Source organism: Ixodes scapularis, unplaced genomic scaffold (assembly GCF_016920785.2).
Source record: "Ixodes scapularis isolate PalLabHiFi unplaced genomic scaffold, ASM1692078v2 PGA_scaffold4__175_contigs__length_147842914, whole genome shotgun sequence".
Classification (NCBI taxonomy): domain Eukaryota; kingdom Metazoa; phylum Arthropoda; class Arachnida; order Ixodida; family Ixodidae; genus Ixodes; species Ixodes scapularis.
The window spans coordinates 14,048,474-14,069,749 of record NW_024609879.1 but is presented as its reverse complement, the minus strand read 5'-3'; the positions used below and the strand labels follow the sequence as shown (position 1 = coordinate 14,069,749).

General features: G+C 44.5%; 1 pseudogene; it reads right to left on the bottom strand.

Moving 5' to 3' along the window:
* Positions 1-21,276, bottom strand: part of LOC120850048 — a 72,988-nt pseudogene that overhangs the window by 31,899 nt on the left and 19,813 nt on the right.

Genomic DNA, 21,276 nt, shown 5'->3' with positions numbered 1-21,276 from the left:
ACAAATATTTTAACATATTGTGACCTAAATAATTTACTATCTAAGTAATTTGTGGAAAACTTACGCATGCCCAAGTTCGTGCGAGAGCACCGAAACTCCGGAGTAGGTGGTGGCCACGTCTTCGACTACAGCAACCTTATAGGTCACTGCACAGACAGCACCTACGTACGCTCGTCCTAAGAATGAGAAAGCCTCCTTTAGTGCTTTTTTGGTACCAATATAAAATTTGCAAAACTAAACCAAATTGACAATTTGTAGATATGCTTTCTTTATTATTCGGTTTACATATAACACAAACAGCTCGTTTATTTACTACTGCGAATTAAGGAAATAAATATCTACATATAAAATAAGCTAATAAATGCCAACATACAATAAATTTAAGACAGCTCAAAAACATTTCAGCACAGTGTCAACAAACTTTTATATATATATATATATATATATATATATATATATATATATATATATATATATATATATACATATATATATATATATATATATATTTCGAAAGGAAACTAACATTTCTAAATTACGTTTTATGCGTATTAATAAGGTGGAAGCATGTCAGCGAGGACGTCGTATCAACGTGTTGTTGAGAGAAAGAGAATATCTATTACGCTTTTATGAAATATAAAATGCAATGCTATTGAAATGGAAAGGATCATCATTCACTATTTTTTAAATAATTAAATATAACGCAATATTATCCTTTAGTACATGGTTACAAATTAAGAAAATTAAGAATTTACTGTGAAAATAAGTAGACCCGTTTATCATGCCATCTACCTTAAACGGGCCTGCAAATAACATTTTATACAACACTAGTAACTTGCGACTCAATATCTAAAGTGGCATTAAGAACATATTGCCCCTTCAAAAACGTTCTAGTGAATTTCGTTAGGTGTCATCCGGGCATTCAATAAATCTTAAGACCGCAACAATGTTCATCAAAATATTTCCACTTTTTAATGATGAGCGTTTGCGCTGTTGCACGTGCTTAATGTAATCTTGATTGAGTATGTTTTTTTCTGAACCGATAAATTTCAACCTGGTTTAAGGTGCAAAATGAATAAAAGTCATCTCGTTCCCTTTACATAACAACATATATATTTTATTATTCCGTGCCCCAGAACGACCGAAGTCTTGATGTGGGGCGCATACGTCCGTATAATAAAACAACACATGTTGTTTTATTATATGTATTTTGAAAATAATAAATCATTTAGTACTCTGGGGGATAGATTGGTGCGCAGCTGAAGTTTGACGTGCACAGTACTTTCAAGGCAATCTGAATCTGCTTCACTCAAAATTCGGCAACATTGTCAAGAAATTTAACTTCCGTTTGCCAAGAAGTCGCTGGGTTGTTTTCTGGGCTGGGGGACTTATTATCAAAAAATTATTTGGTAAAAAATATATATTTAGTTTAATTAAATTCTTAATAGATAAAGAGGAAGGTATCCTGGGTTCATTTCTATGATCGAAGGGCTGCATGTCAGCTCTCAGTTTCAGAACTATATCCCGACTACAATGTCCATGCTATTTATTAAGCAGGATTTCGAGTTATTATGGTTCCTTCTTTTAGCTTAAATGTAAGTTTCGCTATTGTGATTTTGTCGTTGGACGATCGTTTTCGAAATTTTCGGATTTAATGGCACATTTTTAGTAGAAAAGTGTAGAAATTAAAAGCATATAAACACAGGCAAGCTATTTATGTAGCGAGTTTTTTTTTCTGTTTTTTTTAAAATTCTAATTTCGAATGTGAGAAAGTCGAGTCTATGCCACTAATACTTACCTTCCGTTCCAGAAACTTTAAATAATGCTTCAGTGTTTCTATCAACATTAAGATCAGCATTATTAACCATAATTTATTATGCTCTCAACGCAACGAGAACATTTTGTAAAGGGTGACACACATATAAACAAAGGGACAGGAAAATATAAGAAATAAAATGTCGAAAATAATTTAATGCATTAGGAATACTTAGCAGGAATAAACACATCGTGTTATTACTGAAATATTTATATTGACGCAGACATGAAGAGGGTTTGATCAGTAATATAAATGAGTTGTTTATCTGGTTTATAGACATACATCTATGATGGCCAGTGTGTACGGAACAAACAACAGGCGTTGAAATAGAGAAAACTTTTGCGACTGTTGCCCAGCCCAGCAGAGTTTAGCGTTCGTCTGGCATAGTGCGATTCAACTTATAAAAAATAGTATGGTTTAGTCTTTAGCCACTCAGTTAGATTTGTTAAGACGCAACATTTTCTTCACGCCAGTCGCTCTTGCGTGTCTCAAACATTTAAACAAATATAAGCTACTTTGTCTTGCAAGTACTCATATCGGTGGGTAAGACTGATAAGGCGAAGACTCTAAAAACGAGGCCTTTTTCCTGTAAAGAATACTCACGCAGCGGCGTAAGTAGAGTTTTGCAGGTGCTTAGATTAATGTGAGTATTCGTTCGGCGCAAGAAGCGGCGAGTGAAACCTATGCAGTGACCTGCTAGCTATAACATTTGACGAACGTGAATTGAGGACAATAAACACTTTTTTATTTTAACTCTATTTCCAGAAAGCTTCCTTCGTTGGTTTTCTACGTAAAACCCCCTAATTTGTTTGTAGTGTAAGGGGTTCTTTTCTTGGTTATTTATCGGTCAGATATCTTGTGCTTTCACATACAAGTGTTAACACAAACCAATAATTTGGCAAAACTTGTTATATTTTGTATATTGGGACATTTAAAATCCGCAAAATATTTACAAACCTGCAAGACCGGGATTTAGTTTTCCACTTGAAACACCTGTGATATCCATCCTAGAAAAAAAAATATTCGTAAATTTACACCCTTAATTCGCATATACTAGAGCCTGAGATCCTATCCCCAGCCTAGGAAGTGTCTTGTTATTGCAGAAATTCGGTTGACACCAGGCGTTCTACTGCCTATTGGATTTCAAATGAAACAGAATACGTTTTCTGGACCATACGCTTCTGCCTGAAACGCAAACTTGGAGTCTTCTAGAGGCTCAAAAGAGAGCAACCAGCGCTAACTGCCGGCAAATAAAAAATTAACGATATACTGCAAACCAATGATTCACAAGTATCCTAGGACAACTCTTGAGGCGGATCATCACGAATTCACCACTGCGGGATCGAGCCACAGCACCGTCAGCTTTCCATGACGCATATAATTTGCGCATGCGGGAGGGTGTGAGATTGTTAATGCCACCTCTCGGTCACAACGTAGACGTCCCAAATACTGCCAGGATCAATCAAGCTCTACAAAATATTGTGGCTTAGCACACCATAAATTTTCACGTTTAGATGGTTTACCCAGATGCTTTGTTCGTCAGTCACCATAAAATAATTTCTGGTAATTTATTAGGCACCCTCAGGAAAGTTTGATTGACCACAAGAAACTCTGATCATCCATCAAAAGCTTTGGATGGTATTTGCAATAGAGATACCCCTATATTGATCATAAAAAGTGTTTTATCTGGCAAATGGCTTATCAAGTGTGTAGATCTAGCCAAGTATAAGCGCCCTGTTTACTTATTTATATTCTAGATTTTTAAAAACTAACTTTGAAATAAAATGTTCTCTTTGAAGTGCCTAGAAAAGACTAGCATAAAACATAACAATGTTTTCCGACAAAAATCTTACTTTCTTATTTTTATGCATCAGGAAGCAATTTGGGAGGAGGTTATTGCTCGCTCTAATTCCCGACCACAGATCAGAGACCACGCCCATTACACTTTGACTTGGCGTGGTTGTTAGTGTCGAACACGTACGCAAACATAGTGTCTCCATGTCGCGACATCCGGCGCGTCTTGTCTGGCGTCTAACACCGCCTGATAGTCGTGCAAGCAGGCGCGTGACAGCCCCCTGGCGTAGTCTGCTATTCCACTATCGGCTGTTACTATTTGCAACGCCCAGAAGATGTTTCACCGAAAGTGGTGCTCTAGCGTTCCACTGTGCCCGATCCGCGGCGCAATAAAAGTTTCTGTCGATGTCTGTTAAAGTACTCGAAAAAGTGCCAAAAAATATCAACAAAATAAACACTCAGGCCTTTCAGTTCTTCTGTTCTTGTTGTTTTCTTGTTTATGTTTTCAAGCGACTGACAAAAAATTCAAGGATGCCTAAGCACTTCTTATGTGTTGTGAACCGAGAGCATGAATGTCGTTCTTTTAATTCAATTCAATTCGTTTACTTCTTCAAAATGTTGTTAAGAGTCCCCAGAAAAAAAAAGGAATAAAAAAAAGCTTGAGGGTGGCTGGGGTTCCATACAACCAACAGCAACGTTTCATCGAAAAAATTAAACTAGATAATAAGCACAACTTTCTCATCTTTACCCAGTATAAAGAAAAAACAAGTGAACAATATTACAAAACGTGCGTCAACATAGTACAAAATAGACAAAATTGCATACATATTCGAGCACATAAGATGGAAAGTAAAAATTTTGTAGATATTCACTTCAGCTCATTACACACTTTTTATAGCCTCAGTGGGTTCACATAACAAAAACGATATACGTGATATGATTGGGCGTCCAGTGCACCATGGTTCTTGCACTCTGGGCATCGTGCAGTACGTCTCGGGCCGCCGCTATCCTCGAAGAGGCTTTGCACTCCTCCTCTTAGCAGTCGGCCAGCATGTTCTTTGGCAGAATCGTAGTGCTTCTGTGCTACAGCAGCGTTGTACAAGAGCCATGTGATCTCTGCTGTTTCGTCTTCAACGTTCTTTGTACCGCTATCTAGACCGCGAACGTTTTTGGCTGGGAGAGCAGGAATTCCTGAGCCAACGGTCACTCCTCTACGTCCGGTTGGCCAATGGGCGAATCCTTCATTCTTTCACGCCACTTCCCTTAGTGTGATATGACCTACTGATAGGGCATCTAAGTTGGACTTTTCTTTTATATTTCTCACGTGTTTCTTTTTTGACACAATCAGTGGTTTTTGTGCGCTATTTTCCTGTGAGGGGTAAAATACTGTTTTCCGTTACTGTGTAAAGTGTGCCATTGTATAGAAGGGTCCAAATACTGTAAACAAGCTTGAAGACCAGTCTGTATATTATGAGTGCAGTACTTTCGATTTGATGTCAATAATCGTTTTCGAAACCGCTCCAGGGTTACTATGATTGTCCCCTTGTCCTACGCAGGCTGGCATGCGGGTCTTGTTCGCGGTCACGTTAATGAGATGAAAATAACCGATCGTCATCTTCTCCATTTGCTGCTCTGCGTCTTTTGTTTGTCGCGTATATCCTTAAACTGGATGATTCAGGTTAAAATCGAAGTAGAGCCTCCGAATCTCCACCGGACTCATCCGCGTCTCTCATCTGGCCGCTGATCTTTACAAACAGATTTAAACCGTTGTCACTTGTCGGCTCCAAAACGTTCCTCCTCTAGGAGCTTTAATGCTGGACTGAAATCTCCTCAAATTCCCTATCAGCAATTTTTTTCCATCGTTCTCAGCTTCCAGAAAAAATATTACCTTTTTCAAGCGATTGCCCTCTTCCTAAGGAAATGCCGATTTCATCGCGTACTCTTCCCTCGCGTACTCTTCCCTCCACTGGGGGGACAATGCAGATGCATGAAAAACATGTTTGCCGTAATGGGCTAACTGCTCCGTCTTTCGCTCTTCCTTTACGGCTGCAGCTGCTGGCTCATCAAGTACTCTCAACCATTGCGTGAGAGCTTCGCCTTCGACCCGAAATGCATTTTTAATTTCTAATATTTTATGAAGTTTCATTTTGCCACTCTAAGCTATAAATATTTGGAGTACTTACAATGACCGCAAATAATGAAAATGGGTGGTCAAGACAAACTCAGCCATCATGGGATGCTGAGATATGGCAAAAATAAATTTGACCCAGAGAGCATTCTCTTCCTTAACAATGGTGACCTTTCCTGGATGCTTCTTACACCTTAATGTTATGAAGTCTTATAAGCGATAATGTAAATGGATAGAATGTTTACTTTGCCAATTGTAATTTGCAGATAGCAATCTCCCATGATGACTGCGTTTGACGTAAGCACCCAGTCTCATACTTTGAGGTCAAATTAACTACTTTAAATAATACCAGCTTAGAGTGGCGAACTGAAGCTTCGTGAAGTATTAGAAACCGAAAATGCGGTCAGGCTTGAAGGTATAGCTCTCAAGGAATGGCTGAGAACGCTACTTGAGTCAGCAGCCGAAGATACAAAAAAATACATTAAAACATTTTCATTTACTTTTTTTTTTAAATAATACAATATACAGGTCACATAAGCCAATCACGGCTTGTGCGTGGAACGCACAGAGAGCCTCTATACTTGTTTACTGCGCAAGTACCTAAAAACAACAGAGCATACCGATATAAGAAAAATTTCTGCAGTTCCACCTCCTTTTACAGCTTGTAGCCATTCCCCTAACATCTAGAGTATGTAAAGCACGTCTTACATTATTAAATTAGCATTTACATACCATGAAGTATACTAGAATTCGCGACTTACAGGGTAATTCTAATTAATGAAAAGAAAAGAGAACCTTTTATATTATCCGTTTTCATCCGATAATCTATTAAAAAAACTTAGGTACATAATATTTCCTTGTGGCATCTCAATATTTTCTCCTTATAAATAGTTAAACACATGTTGATTTGGTCTTAACGTCCTTTGATTTATATTTTCCCAGCAATGTTTGTTGTTGAAAATGTTTTGTAATGATATCATACTTCATTTTATTTATTTATTTATCTATATCAGTACCCTCAAGACCCTGTGGCATTACAGACAGGAGTGGTACAAGACAAATTTGAAATACAAACTATATACAATTACTAGAAGCCAAGCACTAAAAATGTTAAAACAATTTGTAAACAAGTTAATAAATTTATGGAGCAAGGTAAACAAAGAAAAATATTAACATCAGAATGTCGCATTTCTGAAGCACATGTCGCGATTTCACGGTGTATATATATGTGTGTTTCCTGTGAATAAACTTCAGTTGCAAGTGGCGCTCTGTGTTGTACGTTTCTTTTACTTATCCGTTGTTTTTAGCGCTTTTACCTTCACAAACCTTCATGTACACGTTTCCATAAAAATGCATACAGAAACTGACTTCCGCTATGCCTTCCAATGAACGAGTATACATAAAATGCCTTCCTGTTAGACCTCCTCTATGAATTTATATGGGATGTTTCAATATGGAAGCGTGGACACGCGTTATCGACTATAAATTAGAAGCTGATTAGTGAGGCGCTAATGACGGTAACAACTGCGACTTTCATTCTCGCCCGTCGATGTCCTGGTGCCAAGACGTTGACTACAGACAAGTTTGCATTGCTCTAAAAGCCGTGTCCCACTAGAGCGACAGACAGCAACAAACACAGCGACACACGACAACAAGCGGCACACGAAACGACAGACAGCCTGTTTGTCGGAGTCCGCCGTCCCACCTGGCAGACACGACGCAGAACACGGGGGCAAGGAAACTTGTTTCCTAGTGGGACTGGAGTTGTGAACCAAACACTTCAAAATAAACAGGCAAACAGAGTCTGGCGACGCGGTTTTCGTGTTTAGCTCTTTGGGCATAAAACGCGCCGACAAACATGGTGAAAGTGGAAACGATTACTTTATTTCTTGATTAAAACATCCACTTGTCTTCATTTGCCGTTGGCGACTTTCCGCGAACAGTTTCGACAATCGACACCAAACATTTTCCGAACTAGAATACCCGAATCGTTCCTTTTTAGGGGGCGTTCGAGGCATTCTAGGTGAGCGCCACAGAATTTCACGCTGATTTTGAGGATGTTTATAACTTCTTGTTTGATTGATCGTGGGCAGGCGTTTTTTGGTGGACAATACGGCATCTCGATTATCACAGAACGGGATGACAAGTCTCTCGTCTGCCGGAATGGCTTGCTGCGGAACGTCGTGTCCTAATTCGTGGTGAGCGGTCTCACTTTGGTCAGTCCTCGCACATGGGCGTATCCATCCTGATGCAGGGGCGCAGACTTCGGCGTCTTGAAGCACCATCTCACGCACCAAGTTTTCCCGAGCAAAACAAGCGACAGCAAATTCCCTTTCGCAACGCGACCGCCCATCCCCAGCCAGCAAGCCGCCCCCGACCACTACGTGCAATCGAGGGACCGGAACTGCGGGAACGAGGAGTGGCCGCCAAGGGCCTCTCGTTCCGGGAGGAAGGGTAGAAGGGTGGGAAGGGTGGCAACAGAAGGCACAAGCGGGCGAGGAGGATAAGTTTGTCCCCGAGGCATGTTCCTCAGTGGGACAGCTTGCTGCGCTTCAAGTCCAATGACAAACAAGAACTCATCGGTCGTCAATTGTTTGTCATCGCTTGTCGCGATTATCGCGAATGGTCGTTGCAATGGGACAGCATGGGCGACACGGAACGTTGTGGTGTCGTCGGACAAAAACCGGTGTTTGTCGCTCTTGTGGGACGAGGCTATAATGCCCTGAAGTGTCTACCGACCAGAAAACATCACATCTGCTACATGAGACGAACCACGAGTGACTTTCAAAAGATACGGTTTTCATTGTGTTTGCTTGCGTTTAATTTATTTTATTTTCATAAATAAATGTGTTTTTTTTTCTTTATGCACGTGCCTTGGATGTACCTCTTTTAATGCGAAAGCATTAACTGTCCCATGGAGCGAACCGACGTCCTCAGCTTTGAAGTCGGTCCAAACGGCACCTAAACTCCCCTCTCCCAATGAAGCGAAGTGAAGCCGCCATGTAATATATAGGCTCCCCCCTAGTAAAAAAAATCATTTGTATGAGAAATTTCTTGTGTCCAATAAACACATATGAATCATACAAGATATATAAGAACATACAAGAACATATAAGAACCATATAAGAATTATATGAGAACTATATAAGAATTATATAAGATATATAAGAACCCCATAAGAAACTTATAAGAAAGTTCCCACTAGTTTCTTATATGGTGCTTCTATGTTCTCATATATCTTATATGGTTCTTATATAGTTCTTATATGGTTCTTATACGGTTCTTAGTTGTTCTTATATGTTCTTATATATCTTGTATGATTCATATGTGTTTATTGGACACAAGAAATTTCTCATACAAATGAGAATTTTCAGTAGGGCCAATGGCTCTGGCGCTGCGTAGTTTCAAGGGACGCCATCAGAGAAGCCATCTCCATGGCGGCGCGGCGCACACAGCGACCCTGTCGCCGGTAAGAGGTGCGGGTCTGGCCGTACAGCCCGCTCGGGCAAACTCCGGAGAGGCAGGGTGCACGGCCGAGCTCAGCGCGGCGCGGCCATTTCACGAGAGCGGGCGCGATCGGCCATTGGCCGCTACCTCGGCAGTAGCGAAACGTAGCCGCTCATGCCACTACGCTGCAGACGAACTAAGAAAGTGGTATAAGGGTATTCATACTTTCGCATTCATAGCTCACAAGAAGTGTTTAGATGTCCTCGAAATTTTTTTTCTCGCATCTTAAGAGCAACTTGACAATTACCCTTAAAGAGCAATTTAAGAGTAAAAAAAAAAAGAGCAAATAATGGTGAAAACGAATTTCATCTAACAATCTCCTTCTTTTAGAAAGTCTTTTCGTATTAAATCAAACACCTTGTGCCTTCGAAAGTCGGGGTCATTGCCTTAAAATAGGCCAAAGTAATTGCTATACATTTGTATGTTTAACAGCAAAGTAGGTTCTTCTTTTTCAAAGTTGTGTTATGCTAATTTTCCTTATGCCTTCTATTATGTAAATATGACAGTGATAAGCCCATTCAAAATATACTACATAATTGTAACAGACCTCATAAAAGAATGTTACTCTAGAATATATATATATTGCCGCGCCCAGGGCTGAGAAAGCAACGCTCGGTCACGGACCTCCAGAAAGTTCTCGTTTATTCATGTACCGCACGTAACTTCTATCATTTATTCCTGCCTTTGTTTTCTAGAAAGTGCGTGTTCATTCTCGCCCGATGACGCGACGCTCGAGCCGCTTTCGCCGAATCTTCGAGATAGCGACGCACTCTAGATAAGAGGCCGCCCGCGACCTTGTCGAGTCAGTCTCGCCCCAGCGCTCGATCCTGCGGTTTCGCCGATTTCGACGCCCGCGACGCTTTGTTATTATCTTTTGTACTCTTTTATTTTTGGCACAAGTTCGCCACATTAAACGTTTATTTCTTCCTGTTCATCTATTGTTTTTTTGGTCACCACCCGTGACATATTGGTGGAGGTGCTGGGTAACGCATGCCCGTGCAGCGTTCCCCTCCGAGGGTTCGCAGTGCAAGTCCGACGCCAAGCCCACGAATAACCGACGAAGGCATTACCGAGATCCGGTTCAGTCGTCGCACCCAAGGCCTACACCCGGAATTCGGACTTCTGCCGCCCAGGACCAAACAGCCAACGAAGCCGACGGTGGCCGACCAGTCGCCGACCCCCGCCGCTCCTGCCGTCGTCTACCTGCCCGCCGCTCCCCGTACGCCGACTCCCTTCCACGGTGAGATCCATGAGGGTGTCGAAGACTGGATCAAGCACTACGAGCGTGTGGCGCGGCACAACGGATGGACTGCGGAGCAGTGCCTCCAGAACCTCTACTTTTCGCTGGAGGGTACTGCGAGGCATTGGTTCGAGAATCACGAGGCTTCGCTTACGTTGTGGGACATCTGTGTGGCCGAGTTGCAGCGGACGTTCGCCACCCTACACCGACGGGAGAAGGCAGAAGATCTCCTCAGAATTCGAACGCAGGGCCCCGACGAAAGCATCACAAGCTTCGTAGAAGATGTCCTCCGCCTGAGCGCCCGTGCCGACCCACGAGCCACAGACGACAAGAAGCTGCGGGTCCTCATGCGCGGGGTGAGAGACGACATCTTTGGAGGCCTCGTGCGCAACCCGCCGGGCACCGTCGAAGCCTTCGTCACCGAGGCGACAAACATCGAGCGCGCCCTCCAAGCGCGCGCTTCCCACTACCAGCGACATCCAAGTGTCGCTGCAACCGCGCTGCTTGGTGGCGAGAACGCTCCTGGTACGGATATCCGCGAAATTATCCGGGAGGTCGTCCGGGAGGAACTTCGCCAGTTGCTGCCAGCCGCAAGTCGTCCAGCGACACTTTCCATTGCCGAGGCTGTGCGCGAGGAAGTACAACGGGCGCTCCAACCAGAGGTTCCCGTCACCACGGTGGCACCGCAGGAGCCGACGTTGAGCTACGCTGCCATAGCCCGACGACCGCCGCAAGCTCCCCGCCAAGCCGCGGCGCCACCCCGAAGAGACGCCCCAACGCCGCAGTATCCCCGACGACAGGAAGATCAGGCGCACGTTCACCCAGACCGACCTGCGCCGAGGAAGACAGACGTCTGGAGGACGGCCGATCGACGCCCGCTGTGTTACCACTGCGGGGAAGCTGACCATGTGTACCGCCGATGCCCATACCGCCGACTCGGGCTGCGTGGATTCCACCCAAGCGACCCGCGTCCCAGGTATGGTGAACGCCCTCGGGAGATCGACGAGTACTTGCGACGACCCCAGTCCCCCGAGCCTGCGTCCCGCCGAGAGTTCCGATCGCCTTCACCACGACGTCCAGCTTCGCCGATGCACCGACCCCGACGTGAAAGCCTGTCGCCCCTCGCTCCACGCCGGGGAAACTAGGCGCGGCAACCCCTGGAGGTGGAGTTGCCGAAGACGACCGACGCCAAGATCCTCCACGAACGTCGGAGGGCCCCCACTCGAACGCTACCGGAGACCGAAACGACGCTCCTGAAACGGTGTCCAACAACATAAACGTCATCATCGACGGCCACGACGCATCGGCACTCGTGGACACCGGAGCAGACTACTCAGTTTTGAGTGGGAGGCTCTCCCGCCGCCTTCGAAAAGTCACGACGCCGTGGGATGGACCTCAAATACGAACCGCCGGTGGGCACCTCATCACACCAGTCGGGCGATGCACCGCTCGCGTCGAGATCCACGGTGAGACGTGCCCTGTAAAGTTCGTCGTTCTGCAAGACTGTTCGAGGGACGTTATCCTCGGAATGGACTTCCTCTGCGAGTATGGCGCCGTCATTGACCTCGGAGCAAACCGGTTGACGCTGCGAAAGCCTGTTTCACCACCGGAGGAACCCAAAGCGACGTCATCTGCGGTCCGAGTTCTCGCCAGCCACGTGAACTTACCGCCGCGGTCGAGTGTTTTCGTACCCGTCGGGATCACCGAAGATTTCTGCGGCGAAGTTCTGCTCGAAGGAAGCCTCCAGTTGCTTCTGGGAAGAGGAATAGGCGTCGCAAGAGGAGTTGCTGAACTTCAGGATGGCCGCACTGCGGTCCTCGTCACGAACTTCCGAAATGAAGCGCAACACCTCACAAAAGGTGCAGCCGTGGGCCAGGTCGAGGAACTCCAAAACTCCGCCGCTGTCGCCGCCATTACTGACGAATTCTCGCCACCTCAGCAAGACAGTGCGTCGCCAGCGCAGCTCGACATTGACCCTAAACTCCCGGGCCCGAAACGACGACAGTTGATTAACCTTCTCGCCGAATACCGCGACTGCTTTGCCACGTCGTCGAAGGTGCGCCAAACCACCGTTGCGAAGCACCGCATCGTTACCGAGGACGACGCGCGCCCGGTGCATCAATCGCCATACAGAGTCTCCGTTAAAGAAAGGCAGGCGATCCAGGAGCAAGTTCAAGAAATGCTGAACGACGACATAATTCAACCTTCAAGCAGTCCTTGGGGCTCTCCAGTCGTACTGGTTAAGAAGAAAGACGGGACGTTTAGGTTCTGTGTAGACTACCGGCAGCTGAACACGGTGACGAAGAAAGACGTCTACCCACTCCCCCGCATCGACGACACACTAGACCGGCTGCGCCACTCTCGATATTTCTCATCGATGGACCTGAAAAGCGGCTACTGGCAGATCGAAGTCGACGAAAGGGACCGAGAAAAGACAGCCTTCGTCACGCCGGATGGACTGTACGAGTTCAAAGTGATGCCCTTCGGACTGTGCACGGCGCCAGCGACTTTCCAACGTGTCATGGACACCGTACTGGCAGGACTGAAGTGGCAGAGCTGTCTCGTCTACCTCGACGACGTCGTCGTGTTTTCCAGCAACTTCGACGAGCACTTGCGACGACTCCGAGCAGTTCTCCAAGCCATACGGACCACCGGACTCACCCTGAAGCCGTCAAAGTGTCGGTTCGCTTATGACGAACTGAAGTTCCTCGGCCACGTGGTTAGTAACGAAGGTGTCCGCCCAGACCCCGAGAAGACTCGTGCCGTCGCAGCATTTCCAGCGCCAAGAGACAAGAAGGCCGTCCGAAGGTTCCTTGGGCTATGTGCCTACTATCGGCGCTTCGTTCGAGATTTCGCAAGAATTTCCGCACCGCTCACACACCTCACGAAGGACGCCGAGAAGTTCGAATGGGCCGATGAACAGCAGCAGGCATTTGACGAGCTGAAGCGACGACTGCAGACTCCTCCTGTTCTTGGACATTTCGACCAGGATGCGGAAACCGAGATTCACACGGACGCAAGTAACGCAGGGCTTGGCGCGGTTTTGGTTCAAGTACAAGAAGGCACCGAGCGAGTCATCGCCTACGCAAGTCGGACATTGACCAAGGCGGAGAGAAATTACTCCACGACTGAGAAAGAATGCCTTGCGGTCGTCTGGGCAATCACGAAGTTTCGTCCGTACTTATACGGGAGCCCGTTCCGGGTAGTCACGGACCACCACTCGCTCTGCTGGCTTGCGAACCTCAAGGACCCGCCAGGACGCCTCGCGCGGTGGAGTCTCCGACTACAAGAGTTCAACATGACCGTCGTCTACAAGTCAGGCCGCAAGCACAGCGACGCCGACTGCCTGTCCAGAGCTCCCGTCGCAACACCTTCCGGCAGCAGCGACGACGATGACGACGAGTGTTTTCTGGGCGCAGTGAACATCGACGACATGGCCCGGCGTCAACGAGACGATCCTGAGCTGCGCGCACTAATAGAGCACCTGGAAGGGCGCGGGAGTGCCATGCCACGTGTTTTTTCACGAGCGCTGCCGACCTTCGCCATTAGACAAGGTGTACTCTACAAAGAGAACTTCGGGAACAACAACTCGCCATGGCTGCTGGTAATCCCGACCGACCCTCGGGAGGAGATCTTTCAAGCCTGCCACGACGACCCGACGTCGGGACACCTTGGTTACAGCCGGACCCTGGCACGTATTCGTGAAAAATATTACTGGCCCAAGCTCCCCAAAACCGTCCACCTGTACACGCGATCATGTCATGAATGCCAGCGACGAAAGAAACCTCCGACGAGGCCGGCCGGACTCTTGCAGTCAATTCCTCCGCCAACAGCACCCTTCCAGCAGATCGGAATGGATCTACTTGGCCCTTTCCCACCGTCAACGTCGGGAAACCGCTGGATTATCGTCGCCACCGATTATTTCACACGGTACGCCGAGACGAAAGCCCTTCCAGCAGGCACGGCTGTTGAAGTCGCCAAGTTTTTCATCGAGTCCATCGTCCTCCGGCACGGCGCTCCAGAAGTTTTGATTACAGATCGCGGATCATCGTTCATGGCACAACTGACCCAAGAAATCCTCCGACTCAGTCACACCAGCCACCGTCGTACAACTGCGTACCACCCGCAGACCAACGGGCTGACGGAAAGACTGAACAAGACAATCGCCGACATGATCTCTATGTACGTCGACGTTGAGCACAAGACGTGGGACGAGGTGCTGCCCTACGTCACGTTCGCCTACAATACGGCGGTTCAGGAGACCACTGGATTCACCCCTTTTCAGCTGGTACATGGTCGGAAGGTGACGACCATGCTGGACGCAATGCTGCCCCATGAGCCATCTGACAATCAGAGCGACGACGCCCAGGTGGTTGCTCAACGCGCCGAAGAAGTTCGCCAGCTCGCCCGACTCCTGATTCAAGACCAGCAACGCGTCGACGCCGGCCTCTACAACCTTCGTCGCAGGGACGTCCACTTCCAGCCCGGAGATAGGGTGTGGGTATGGACGCCCATCCGTCGCCGCGGCCTCGGTGAGAAATTGCTGAAACGATACTTTGGACCCTACAAAGTGCTTCGTCGACTCGGCGATCTGAACTACGAAGTTCTACCCGACGGAACGCGCCCATCTGCAAGACGTCAGCCGCGACCCGAGGTGGTGCATGTCGTCCGGCTGAAGCCGTATTACGAACGATAGGACTCTCCACTCTCGTCGACGAGTGAACTGTGGACTGTGAACTCCGGCTAGCAATTCTGCTGTCCTTTTGTTTTTTTTGTTTTCCGTTTTTGTGCTGCATCGGGACGATGCACTTTTAAAGGGGGGGATAATGCCGCGCCCAGGGCTGAGAAAGCAACGCTCGGTCACGGACCTCCAGAAAGTTCTCGTTTATTCATGTACCGCACGTAACTTCTATCATTTATTCCTGCCTTTGTTTTCTAGAAAGTGCGTGTTCATTCTCGCCCGATGACGCGACGCTCGAGCCGCTTTCGCCGAATCTTCGAGATAGCGACGCACTCTAGATAAGAGGCCGCCCGCGACCTTGTCGAGTCAGTCTCGCCCCAGCGCTCGATCCTGCGGTTTCGCCGATTTCGACGCCCGCGACGCTTTGTTATTATCTTTTGTACTCTTTTATTTTTGGCACAAGTTCGCCACATTAAACGTTTATTTCTTCCTGTTCATCTATTGTTTTTTTGGTCACCACCCGTGACAATATATATATATATATATCTCTGCCTTATAGGGAGGATATATTTTAAAATATTAACAATATTGACATGGTCACATCATGATCTTACCCGGTAATCAGGACAACAACGTCAGCTGTGCTTGTCCCTTGTGTCTCTACAAGTTTCGCCATTGTTGTTTCTGCATTAAGAAACAATTTCTGCTTGCCTTTGGGGTTCATTGGGTCGGAGCCAAGGACTGTTTCACTGAAGTGAGTACCCTAGAGAAATAAGAAACACATATACGATTTGGGTGGGAATCAGCGTATCTAGGAATGAGGAATGGAAATAGCTTGTACCAAATACATACGTTGTTCCTTTCAACTTCCACAAGTAGAAACCTGACCTTCGGGGACGTAACATCTTGGTATCTCTGTGACATCTGAAGAAATTGGGTCCTTGTTAGAAAAGGGCGACAAAAGTTCGATATATAATTTGGACAAAATAATTAACTGTACAATTTTGGAAACGAAATGAGTTATGTGAAGAGAAGAAACTTGTCCATTGTGTGAAACAAAGAGTTGCGGAAGTTCTTATCTAGTGAGAATTCTCGGTGGCCTCGAACTTTTGTGCGGGTGATATAAAGTGGTGTCTTTGTGTGTGTTTTTTTTTTCGAATTGGTGTGTTGGGGGTGAAGGTGGATGTTCTATTGTTCTGCTGTTGTAAAAGTTCGTTCGGCTTTTGTTCGGTTCTTCGAATCTTGGTCGTTGGATCTTGCGCATCTGACTTGTATTGTGGGGTGACGGTAGGAAGTTCTAGTGATGGTGGTGGCGCTCTATGAAGAGACGAGTTGGAAAAATAAATTCACAGTTGTCTTTTGAGATTTCGTCGTGTTTGTGCTTCTTGTATTCCCCAGTCTCAAGGTTTTCTTAAATCATAAACGTAAACCAGCTCGCCTGCGCCCCATCACTCATTTCAGCATCAGATATGAATAGAAATTTGATTGGTGCTGATAAAATTAACTGCTCAAAAACATTTTTGCAAGAATATTAAATTTATGAAGTCTTAATTGAATTGTTTGGACTTGTTTTTAAATTAAACGAAGTACAGTTACATATGTTTATGCCGACTCTGTAGCAATATTTTGGTTCGGTTAGTTGCCGTAATTTTTTCGGGGTATTCATCACGGGAATATACAGAATACTTCGTAGTGTTCGTTCATAAAATATATACTTAGAGCGCGAATGTAGAACTGTAGTCTAATATTTAGATATATCCCTGCGCTGTTTTGGAAATGCTTTTAATTAGGGCCGGGAGTCGTTTAAAATTGTTAAACCAATTAATCGTCACCATTTATTTGATTCAATTTTATTTTATCGATTGATTGTTTCTGTTTATGTTCATGCATAATATATATAAAAATACCAATTACTTCATTTTTTCCTTGCATTTATTGAATATGTGATGAACGGCGCAATAATGACCTTCGAGTATGAATCAGCGTCAATGTGCAGTTCAGAAGAGTTCAAAGACACTCATAGACATAACATATTACCACAGACGCATGAACCGAAGCGGTTCGTTTATATTATTTAGGAAGAACGACCTTCTTTGATTGTACTTAATAGACTCTGCTGGATTAAACTGAATCTTGCACGGCATTGAAGTTACCGGGACAAGAAACGTTCTCCACTTATCTGTAGTTACAAATGTCACCCCTGAAGTTTACTAGGTTTAACTTTCACTGAAAGTTTGCCATTCATACGGTGTGCTGATCGGGCTGAAACTTTGGCATCTGGTTGTGACCTCTAGCTCTACCTTTGGGCGGAGAATGAGCGTTCGACGATGCCTAGTTTATTTTTGCGGCAAAAAAGACCGTGTAAATTTTCTTTTGTGACACCCTGTACTTCAAGGCTAGTGCTAAGCCTATAATCATATAATGCATGCGCGTTTAATACGCGAAATTTCTGAAATAGGCCAGCTGTGTGAAAATCATACGAGACGGCAGCTATAGCCCTCAGTGCTTTTTTTTTGCAATAGATGTAACTTTTCTAGGTTTGTTAAAGTTGTTGTTCCCCAAACTAAATGGCAATAATTTAAGTGAGAATAAAATAGAGAATTATATATTCATAATTTAACGCTTGTTGGTAAAATATAACGATGTCGATTTAACATGCCCACAGTTTTGGATAGCTTTGGAATAAGAGAGTTTATATGACTTTCCCACGACATATTTTCAAAAAACATGACACCTAAGAGTTTTCCAGTCGTATTGCCTCATACAACTGGAAAAATAAAATCACAGCTTAAGTATCGGCCTTAAGAACTATTAGGCATGACACCCCGGGCCGGGGGCGACTTTATATTGTTGTTTATATGCACATAATGCGGAATGGTGTGTATTCGCAAGACCGCGACGAATAATGGAATTTGCCAAATATCTTGCCGTGGTGGCGATGCCACGACTGAAACAATACACTTAATAAGCACTGAAAGGACTAGGCCGGTAAAAAGGTACTTTACCTTTCCCGCTTCAAGCGCGACCTTTTTACTCTCAATACCGATTGGGTTTCTCAGTCTCAAGCGCGCACGCCTGACAAAACCACGACCAAACGTTTAGGCAGTCGCTTTAGTGTTCGATTTTGAAAGATAAGCCCTGCCTTTCCCATCCTCTCAGTAATAGTTGAATAATTTGCGTTAAAACAATAATTTCAATGTATTCAAAGATAGGCCGAGACATTTCCTAAGGTAAGACAAATCACAAATGCTATCATATTATGCAGACGCGATTCAAATGAACAAAAAAAAAACCACTTTTACCAACCCGCATTCACTCTGCGTCACTAATGCCCATAGCTTTATATCGACAGGTTCTACGAGGTACAGCATTGTGAAGCTAGCAATGAAATGTGTTAAGTCTATATTTTTCGATTATAAAAAATGGTATATTTTCTGATTCTCTATTTTTGCTATATGAGAGTATACTCGGTAGCACTTATGACCACGCTTGTATAAATTTTAAAGCATTATGAGCGTAAAAACAACGCAGCGGTTGAAAGAAGTGGAACTACTTCAATATATGCTTTTCCCCCTTCTGACTGACCGGAATTATTTTGAGTATTTTGGAAAATATATGATCCACACTTGTCAGCTGGGGTGTTTTGGTCAATAAACTAATTTATACTTGGTAAAGTTACATTATGCCATAAATTCTTAAAAATAACTACGGTTCGGAGTTTTTGGTTTAAACCGATAAAACTACGCCGAATTTATTTTCGGAAATTCGGTTTTAACCAAAAAAGGTCAGTTTTTAGGTTCGGCATTTTCGATTTAAACCGATAAAATTTCCTCGAATCCATTTTCTAGAATTCAGTTTTAACCGGAAAAGGTCAGTCGCACTGCAGAGCCGTGGCGAAAAAGTGGAACGACAGTGTCTATCGAAACGTGTCCGGATGTATGGGATACACGAATGGCATCACAACGTTTTGTTTTAATGTGCGCATCATCGATCGGAACGTGATTTTCGAAATGCCCCATGACTTCGCCATGCACGAACGTGATTTCAAACTCGTTGTAAGGAAGACTGACTTCATGCTCGCTCGGCATGTCGTGTTTTGCCTCAGCACGTCGCACCGTGTTTCTTTTGGCGGTCACAATCGGTTGATTGTCCGATTTCGGCTCAGGCAGTGGTTCATCTCATCAGCCTGCCAGTGTCCAGTGTTAGCGTTGAGAATGCATTCTCGAAGCTCAGGGTCGTATTAACAGGAAAGAAAGAGTGCGGATCAAACAAGAGGAAAACCTGGGAAAGTACATATGCGTGTACTATCATAAGATCACGTAATCCTGAAGTAAAGAAGGTGAAGTTTCATGTTTTTTGGGCAGAGGCTTCATATCTGACTTGTTTGCCCTTCTGTGTTTTTTTTTTTTTCTTGCTTCTTTTACAGTTGCACCCATTTGCCGAATGAAGTGTTCATTTCTCTTTCAATGTATATGTGCCGTTATTCTTTGACGGATCACAAATATCAGAGCTACGTACAAGGATCATGTGACCCGGTGTTCGTTGCTGTTCATTTTATATTCGCCGAAAAAAAAAAACGATAAACTTTTAGGACATAGGTATACGCCGAAGAAAACCGAAAATTCAATTTTAAAATAAGCACCGAAAAAAGTACGCCGAAGTTTGAAAAAAATAGAAACCGAAAACGCGGAACCCTAAATATAACGTATTCCGAATCGAATCAGCTGGATAAATATCTCTTACCATAGTAATGATCAGAAGAAGGTATTTTATTAATTCTTCAAAACTATCAAAATGCCCGTGGTGATGTTTGTCCACAACAAGTTTCACTTCAACTTCGAAAACTTCCGGAATAGTTACAGGTCGTGGAGATGCTGAAAGCGATAGAACAAAAATATATTACTCGGGCTCCTGGCACTGGCAGAGAAAAATGTCTATAATGAGTGTAATGAGCGTAAAGTCTGAGATGTTTTTCGCACAAAGTAATTAAATAAATATTAGCCATATATTCCTGATGAATAACATGTGTGTGCATGAACAATACTTAAATATTAGCTAACTGTATTATATGAGACGGCAATATATTTGTTGTTTTTATATACATATATTTACTGTATGTTTATGGGAAAGTATTCAAACATCAATTTATTGTGCGTCTTACGTTATAACATTTGCAGCACAAACTTAATTCGATTAATGTTCTTTTTATTTAATTGTAAAATATTGCGTTCACATTCACTTCAGATTGCTACGTAGATCTTTTCACGTTTAACGATTCTGTATTTTTAACGGTTTCCGTTAAGGGTAATTGCACCCTAGTGAGGTCTGTCGGAATCCTTACTTGGGCATGACTGCAGCAACGTGAAAAGTCGTGTTTAATGCTTCGCTGACAAAAGCAGATATACGGAAAACTTTTCCGTACAAAATTGTTTTTGGACCTATCTTTTCCCGCCATCTTTGCGAAAAAATATTCAATGCCTTAGTAGTGCTTGGCTAGCCAACCAGGAATTGTCGTGAGGGACAACGTGGAAGGCGGCATTTCCCAGCTCTGGTATCGATCGGGTTACACCCGCCCATGTGAGGATTGCGTATAGCCCAATTTGTAGGCTTGTGAGTGCCTTTAGAAGACCTTGCGGGGTCTCTGGATTGTGTGGCCTTTAAATTGGACACGAGGTATCGAAAAGGAATTGCTGAGAATCGACTATGTTTATGCGTGGTCAAAAGTGCACTGAACGTGTGTGAATGTATCAGAAACCGTTGGCGGCGTCTTCAGCACGGACCATCTTCGCGGCCGGCAGAGCCCATAACGCACTACTGGCACGCTGTGCGGTAACTAAATCAGAAAATATTTGCCACTGCTTTATGGCTCATTCGATTAGCCTCGTTCACAGGCTGTTATATTTCTTGCAAGAGCGCCTGAAGTGTGACAAAATTGATAAGATACAGACACAAAGTGCAAAACTGAAAATGCTCTTGACTTTTTTATTGAACACTAGTAATGTTTCAACATTAGTAATTTATTCAACATTAGTCATGGCTCAGAGCTACGTAGATTGATGCCATCCTACAAAACCATAAAGAACCCCCAGGTGGGAACCAAAACAATTTAG